This window comes from Mirounga angustirostris, unplaced genomic scaffold (genome assembly GCF_029215605.1).
Source record: "Mirounga angustirostris isolate CCGP_5_RB_7025 unplaced genomic scaffold, mMirAng1.0.hap1 SCAF_9, whole genome shotgun sequence".
Lineage (NCBI taxonomy): Eukaryota > Metazoa > Chordata > Mammalia > Carnivora > Phocidae > Mirounga > Mirounga angustirostris.
The window spans coordinates 117094939-117103862 of NW_026991717.1; positions in this window are offsets into that span (position 1 = coordinate 117094939).

Sequence of the window (8924 nt, forward strand, 5' to 3'; positions counted from 1 at the left end):
GTGAAAACATTTTATTTCAAATGCTTCTCCATTGTATCAGTGAGGGATCGCTTATGGCCTCTAGTGACAGACCAGAAACCAGTGTTTTAAACACTGGTGGAAGATGAAAACTTATTTCTCCCTATGTAAAAAACAAAAACAAAAACAAAAACAAAACCCTCACTGGAGTAGTCTAGGGCTGATGGCTGATTCGGTGGCTCTGGGTCTCCAGGCACCCAGACTCCTATTCTTCACTCCATTCTCCTAATCTTGGCTTCCATCCTCAAGGTCACCTCATAGTCTAAAACAGCTGTTGAGGCACTAGCCATCATGTCTGTGTTCTAGGCAGGAAGCTAAAGGAAAGATGGAAAGAGCAAAAGGGTCTGGGAAATGACTAAGGTTTCTGCTTTCATCTCATTGGCTAGAACTTAATCAAAGGGACCCTCCTAGCTGCAAAGGAGGCTGGGAAATGTAGTCTTATCTACAGACATCACCACTCTGAATAAAATTAGGGCTCTGATACTAAGGAAAAAGGAGAGAATAGAAACTGAGTGGGCAACTATCAGTCTCATCCATAAAATAGACCCAGAATTTATGAAGAGATGTCTCTCCAAAGACCTTCTCTTTGTAACCCCATACTAATCACAGCTCAAATTTGACCCAAATAAGATTTTTTTCTTTTTTTTTTTTTAAGATTTTATTTATTTATTTGAGACAGAGAGAATGAGAGACAGAGAGCATGAGAGGGAGGAGGGTCAGAGGGAGAAGCAGACTCCCCGCCGAGCAGGGAGCCCGATGCGGGACTCGATCCCGGGACTCCAGGATCATGACCTGAGCCGAAGGCAGTTGCTTAACCGACTGAGCCACCCAGGCGCCCCCCAAATAAGATTATTAAGGGAAACTAGTTACCAGGTTGGATGGCACTGGGGAGTAGAGGTGGGTACTATACTCATATCTTTTTTTTTTAATTTTTTTAAAGATTTTATTTATTTATTTGACAGAGAGAGACACAGCGAGAGAGGGAACAAAAGCAGGGGGAGTGGGAGAGGGAGAAGCGGGCTTCCCGCTGATCAGGGAGCCCGATGCGGGGCTCGATCCCAGGACCCTGGGATCATGACCTGAGCCGAAGGCAGACGCTTAACGACTGAGCCACCCAGGCGCCCCTATACTCATATCTTATAATGGCTCGGGATCTGGTTTATAAACAACTCTGTCTGATTTGACTCAAAGGGGAATTTACTGCCCCTCTCTCCTTTTCTCCGCCATTGGGGTGCATGCAGTTTACTGCTTCTTGCCAAGGCTTCTCACAAGACTCGCCAGATCAAGAGATTCCTGGCTAAGAAACAAAAGCAGAATTGGATTCTGGATTCAGATAAAAACTGGTAATAAAGTCAGGTACAACTCCGAGAGGAGATTTTGGAGAGAATCAAGCTGGGTATATAAAGAATCACACACGATTTATGCTGTATGGAGGTCACCTGTTCATCCATATCACTCTGTAAACATCACTACTACCTGAACAATTGGACGTGTTTTATTGAGAACATGATTTTTTTTCTGTTTCCATGCTTCTGCACTTAGGTTGGTTCCATAATAAACATGTACGATATATTTTTTAATATTTTTTAATATTTTATTTATTTCTTTTGACGAAAGAGAAAGAGCACAAGCAGGTGGGACCGCAAAGGCAAAGGGAGAAGCAGGCTCCCTGCTGAGCGGGGAACCTGACCTGGGGCTTGGTCCCAGAACCCTGAGGTCATGACCTGAGCCAAACCAAGAGTCAGCTGCTTGACCGACTGAGCCACCCAGGCACACCTGTACGATATATTTTATTTTTAAGGGCACTTGGGTGGCTCAGTCGTTAAGTGTCTGCCTTTGGCTCAGGTCATGATCCCAGGGTCCTGGGATCGAGTCCCACATCGGGCTCCCTGCTCCGCGGGAAGCCTGCTTCTCCCTCTCTCACTCCCTCTGCTTGTGTTCCCTCTCTCGCTGTCTCTCTGTCTCTCTGTCAAATAAATAAATAAAATCTTAAAAAAAAAAAAGATTTGGGGCGCCTGGGTGGCTCAGTCGGTTAAGCATCTGCCTTCGGCTTGGGTCATGATCTCAGAGTCCTGGGATCGAGCCCTGCATCGGGCTCCCTGCTCAGCGGGGAGCCTGCTTCTCCCTCTCCCACTCCCCCTGCTTGTGTTCCCTCTCTCACTATGTCTCTCTCTGTCAAATAAATAAATAAAATCTTTAAAAAAAAATTATTTTTAAGTAATCTCCACACCCAATGTGGGGTTCGAACTTACAACCCTGAGATCAAGAGTCACATGACTGAACCAGCCAAGCAGCCCAAATATGTAAGATTTTTTGTTTGGGGGGGAAAAAAAAAAAGGACTTTACTAGAAAGATACTGGGTAGTGCAGAGATTGTCCAGGTTTGGAGGCTACAGTCAAGGCCTAAAAGCTCATCACATTCCTGGTGTAGTGAAGCCACTGCAGTTCCCGTCGCCTCCACTGGACCCTAGGTGCTAGAACTTTCACTGATGCCACACTGACCTGGGCAAGGAATTCTGCTGCCAATCTGTTTTTTTTAAGATTTTATTTATTTATTTGACAGAGAGAGACACAGCGAGAGAGGGAACACAAGCAGGGCAAGTGGGAGAGGGAGAAGCAGGCTTGCCGCTGAGCAGGGAGCCCGATGCGGGGCTCGATCCCAGGACCCCAGGATCATGACCTGAGCTGAAGGCAGACGCTTAACCGACTGAGCCACCCAGGCGCCCCATGCTACCAACCTGTTGCCCTGCACTTGATCTTACAGCAGCCACTGCTGCCACCGCAAGAGACGCTCCTGGGTTCTCTTGCTCCTTTGTGTCCCTGGCTCCCAATACAAAGTCAGGGGCGGCCGCCTCCGGCTGATGGAGCTCGGGTCACATGACCCTGCTCCAGCTGCAAGGAATGCCGGGAAAGCAGATGTCTGGCATTTCCCGTGTCATTGCAGAATCTGGGGCTCTGTCTTCCACCAAGACTCATAAGCTGGGGACTTCTCCCAAATAGGAATCAGGTTCAGATGTTGGACAGCTCACAAAATAATGAATGTCTGTTATAGGACTTAGATGTTTCATGGAATCTTCACAACAGTTCATTTTATTTTATTTTTTTAAAAGATGTTATTTATTTATTTGAGAGAGAAAGAGCACGGGAGGAGGGGCAGATGGGGAGGCAGAGGGATAAGCAGACTCCATGCTGAGCGTGGAGCCTGATGCAGAGCTCAATCTCAGGACCCCGAGATCAGGACCCCGAGATCAGGACCTGAGCTGAAACCAAGAGTTGGTCACACAACCAACCGAGCCACCGAGGAGCCCCAACAATTCATTTTACACACAACAAAATTGAAGCTCAGGGAAGAGAAGGAACCTGCCCAAAGTCATGCAACTAGTGATGGTCAAGCTGCCCACCTGGGAGGGCCAATAAGTAAGGAATCTGGACATTTCTTGGGATCAACCCCTGGTGGTGTCTCTGCTCCCCCGCCCCTTGCCCTTCCTTAACTGGATGCAGCATTGCCATGGTTCCCTCACTCCCACCTGCCTCCTGGGTCTCTGGTCAAGCCGCCCACCAGGTCATATGTCCATTGCCTCCGTCTCACGCTCTTCTTCCAGACCCACCTGCCTTTCCACTCATTTACAACAGCTTTACATTAATGGCTATGGCAGGCTCTTCCACTGATCATTGGGACCTGCTTGAATTGGAAACTTGTCCCTGAATTTGATAAACAGATGGAATGAACTTCCGGGCTCGGTGAAGGAGAAAGGCCACAGTGCCCTTGGGCCAGGTTTCCTACAGACCCTTGCAGGGGGGCCCGGGGCCTGCTGTATGCACTGTTGGGACTCTACGAGGAGAACATAGAAACGGCTCTCAGAGAGACCTGGGCTCCAAGATCTCTGAGCTTTAACTACTGCACTCTGCCGTGGGAGACCCTTGGCTTCTTTCTAATTCCCTTTGCATTAATCCCAAATCTCTCCTCTACTCTCTATCTTGATGGTCACCTTTGACCCCTAAACCAACCAGCGCTGTCTCTGGCCTGGACCACAGAGCCGCCTCTTGACTGGCCTCCTTGTTTCACAGCTCCTTCCCTTCACGCTGAGGATAATATCCTCAGTTCTTCTGGCCCTCGAGGCCCGGCAGGGCCTGACCCCTACAGACCCGCTGAGCTCCTCCCAAAGGCTCACCTGACCTTCAGCCCTCCCCTCCAGCTTCCCTGGCCTCCTTGCCGTTCCTCAGAAATACCTACCTGGTTCCTCCCCAGGATGGGAGCACCAGCTGTCCCCCAAACCTTGCCACCTGCCCCAGCACCCCCACATGGCTGGCTTCTCACCACTCAGGTCTCTGCCCAGATGCTGACTCCCCAGAAAGCCCTTCCTGTTCATCCAAAAGGGCCCCCTCCTGCAATCTGTCTGTAACCCCTCAGCTCAGCCTGCTTTATTTTCTCTTTAGTGCTTTTGCCTTCTTAAATTATCTTGCTGGTGTATTTACTTGGTGGTTTGTTAACTGTCTCCCACAACCAGAATCTGAATTCCATGTGAACAGAGGCTTTGCTTTCTCTGACCCCACAGTATTCCCACCCACAGCATCCGGCGCAGAGTAGGTACACAATAACTACTTTCTGAAGATACCTGGTTAAGTTCTCATGCAACGGTCCTGTGGGATAAGACAGAACACCCTCTTGGGGCATCAGGGATGCGGTCATTCCTACCACCTGAGACCGAAGGGAAACTGAGGCACAGCCACGGGACCTGCGGCAGGCTGATCATGGAGCAAGTCCTCTAGGGCTTGCTTTTCTCCATTGTTCCACACTGCCCATAGGTGAACACTGGGGAAAACACAGGGTGACATGAGTGGAATGTTTTTCTTTTCCCTTGGGGGCTAAGGAAGGAAGGGTTCATGCTGAGGGAGGGAGGACACAGGGGTTGTGGGCAGCTGAAGCCGGGCAGGATGTGTTCTGCTGGGATAAGATCCTCAGGGGAGCTACAGGGGCCACCTGGGAGGGGACTGACAGAGACAGGGCCTTCTACAAGGCTGGCTGGAAAGCACTGCCAAAAGTGTGTTCCTTCCTTCCCACTCCCTGAGGCCCTCCAAGAAAAGTCCAAAGGAGTTGCTCCTTGGAGAACTAGGAGAAGGAAACGGGCCCAGGTATGTGAGGCAAGATGCTCTTCACAGCCCTGGACTCTGGGGATTCACCAGCCTTCTCCTCAGTGGCCCTTCTCAACCCCTTCCGGTTCCCCTTCCTTTTCTCTCCCCCATTCTCGGTGGGGCAGGATGGTGGCTCAAGAATCCCTGGGGCATTCTTTGCCTCCCTATATCCAAGATCCCTTCCTCTGCTTGAGGCTCTGATTCTATCTTCAAGAAAGCACAAGGGACACCCGGCTGGCTCAGCTGGTAGAGCATGCAACTCTTGATCTCAGGGTCATGAGTTCGAGCCCCATGTTGGGCCTAGAGCTTACTCAAAGAAAGAGAAAAAGAAAACAAAAAAGCAGTGGATGTAGACTCCGCTTGGCCCTTGGTGGCTGCATACTCCTGGGAAGGTCACCTAGCCTCACGGGGGTTGCTTCCTCATGTGGAAAGCACGATGATATACATCTTTCAGGGTAGTTGGGAGGATGCATTGAGACAATGTCAGAAAGTCCAGAACTTAGTACATGTTCATTGTATGTAAATTAAAGGTGAATCAGAATGTCTCTTGTTTTTCTCCTGGCAGCAGCCCCTTGACTAAATGAAGAAAGTGGAATGCCTGGCCCAACGTCTGACGACAGGAGGGTGATAGAGGAGGGCCTCCGGGGCTCTCTGAGGAGACCCTCAGGAGAACTGGCCAGCACAACAAAAGAGAAGGCTTACTCTCAAGGGGGAAATGCCAAATACACAAGAGCATTTAAAAAAGTGAAACACGTTCATGGGTGACAGATTCATAATGGGATTATTGATTCAAACACACATCCTTTCTCTCCCTTGCATCCCCCGCACCCCCCTGCTCCCTCCAAAAATTGTTGCTGACTGCTGGGTAGTGACTCGGGGAGGAGGCTAATGGGGAGAATGACTTGGCTGCAGCTGGTGCTAAAAATGACCAGCACCAGGGCAAAGGAGGGAGGTGGCCTCCTCCCTCACCTGGGTCTCCCTCCTTGAGCCTCAGTGTCTTATTTGTCATGAGAAGGACAGAATATCTGACCTGTCAGAGAAGTTGAGTGGATTCAGTGCGGTGAGAGGTCTGGCCCCCATTCATAATAATAGTATGAGCCATGATGTATTGAGTGCCCAGGATCAGGTACACACTCAGTGCTTTAAAAATATCACCTCCTTCAGTCACCGGTCCAAACTCCACGATAGCTGGGACTAGATCTGTCCTGTCCCTACCAGATTGCCAGTCCCAAGTACAATATCCTCCTGCAGGATGATAATAGTAACCAACACACAAGAATTTTGTCCCTAAAATAAGCGTATAATAAAATATGTCAGTATTTGAAAATTATGAAAAAAAGAACCTTATTTTGTACACTCACAGTAGAGCTTTATGCACATTTCTAACCTTCCTGACAATTCTAAGGAGTAGGTACTACCATTACCCCCATTTTATGGATGAGGGAACTGAGGCACAGAAGGCAGAGAGAAGTTGGGTAACTTTCCCAAGGTCACTAAGTAGGTGACAGAGCAGGAGTCTGAACCTGGGCAGTCTGGCTCTAGAGTCCATGTCCTTGACAGCAGTGCTAACTCAGGGGGTCAGGGGGTGCTCCCCGATCTAGTACCAGGCTGTTTTATAGGTAAAGCAATCAAAGCTAAGAGAGAATTTAATGGTTGGCTCAAAGCCACAGAGCTGTTAGGTGGCAGACCCAGGATTTGGACCCCGTGTGTCCTAGCTAAATGTCTCCCAAAGGGTACATTTCACTCCCCCCACCTCCATCCCTTAGGTTCTTAGACAGCACCCACCCCCACCAGGAGTCTGTCAGAAGTTCAGGTCTGAGGGTGGGCCTGGCTTCAGGCTGATGCGGGGCCCTCCCTCTACCTGCAGTCTCTGGGAAGGTGTCTCTCAGAGAGCCTGGGCTTGCCCCCATCCCCAACCTCCTTGGTCAAGGTGGTAACCATCTCCCTGGGGCAGGGAACCGGCAGCCTCAGATACAGGGTTCGGTCAAGAGATTTTTCATCCTCATCTCCGGGCAAGAGCCGAGCTTCCATCACTCACACGCTGTTTTCCATCACTCACATCCTTGCCCATTGGCTGGCATCTGGCTCATCGTGGATGTCCCGTGATAAGTAAGCAACATGACAGATGCCATTAACACAACATCCCCATTCATCCTTCCAGGGTACGCTGGCATGGAGAGGAGGTCAAGAGAGGGATGAAGTCAAAATAGAACAGCTTTTGACACCAGACTCACTTGAGGTTGAGTCTGGCCTCTGCCGCTCATTAGCTAGGTCACTTGGGACAGGTTACCTAACCTCTCTGGGCACTTAAGTTTCCATATTCATAAAATGAGGATAGAAATTCTTACCTGAGGGGCGCCTGGGTGGTTCAGTCGGTTGAGCATCTGCCTTCGGCTCAGGTCGGGATCCCGGGGTCCTGGGCTTCCTGGACCGTTGGGCTTCCTGCTCAGCTGGGAGCCTGCTTGTCCTGCTCCCTCTGCCCTTCCATCTCTGCTCCCCACTCATGCTTTTTCTCTCACTCTGCTCTTTCTCTCTAATAATTAAATAAATAAATAAATAAATAAATAAATAAATAAAATCTTAAAAAAAAAAAAGAAAAGAAATTCTTACCTGAAAGGCAAAGCCATTGCTTTGCACAACTCTAGGGGGAGCCACTCACATTGTCTATGTGAGTGGTGCCACATGGAACCCAACTCCATAGAATACAAGGTGAAGGATGCCTCAAGATTGCACATCCTTGAGTCTGCACCTTGCAAGTAAGAATGGCTATGCCGTGTACATCAGCTATACTCAAAAAAAAGAAAGAAAAAAGAAAAAACAATAGCTATATCAACTTTCAGATGTGGAACCAAGATACCAACAGGGTTCTTGTGAGGACAGAGGTCATGTCACATAAGGGGCTGAGCAACGTAAGTGCACAGTAGGAATGGCATTATTATGGGACAAGGAGGCAGCACTCTGAGCGAACAGTACACCCCTCCCAGACGCCTCCTGCACTGAGAAATCCCCCAGCCCAGGTCCAGCTCTTGTGTGGACCCGGCCAGAGTGAGTGGAGACCTTCCTCATAACAGCCCTGATAGCAAGGCCTCCGCTTCCATCCCCTACGGGGTCTCCTTGCGCCTCTCAATATGGCCTCATGGCAACCACAAAGTCTACGAGACACCTTGGCGGCCGGCTGGGTGAGGAGGTTTCAATTTATTTGGGGGTTTGCAGCTGACTAGCCAAGAGATCCTCAATGGAATCTCTCCCCCAGCCTGGTTTTCCAGTCTTGGCCTAAACCAATTGACCCTGTCTTTATCTTGCCTCATAGGGTGACTTTGATTCAAGAAATATTTAAAGCAATCAATTCAACCAACTTTATTTGTGAAACAAGGAAATAAAAGCTACTCCTCCCAAGAAAGCAAGCAAGCATGCAAGAAAGAAAGCAAGAAAATTGATTTAAGATCTAGTATGTATTAGGCACAGTAGAGAGGAGAATGTCAAGGTAAACAAGACAGTCCCTAGCCCCAAGAATGTCACAGAAGACTTAGCCGAGCTGGTGGAATGCTGGGACTCCGAGGTCCATGGCATGGCAGGTGTGTGTGCGCGCGCGGGCGCGCATGGAGAATCACCTTCACTTGACATTTGGGCCCTATGGGATCCTGCTCCCCGCAGAGCCTTCAAGCAGGAAAGCAGTGGCTTCATTGCCCACTTTGGGAATTCAGCTTTTTCTCCAGGCAGGGTCCTGCCTCTCATCACTTTTCAACTGGCCCACTTGGCTGCAATTCTGCAACT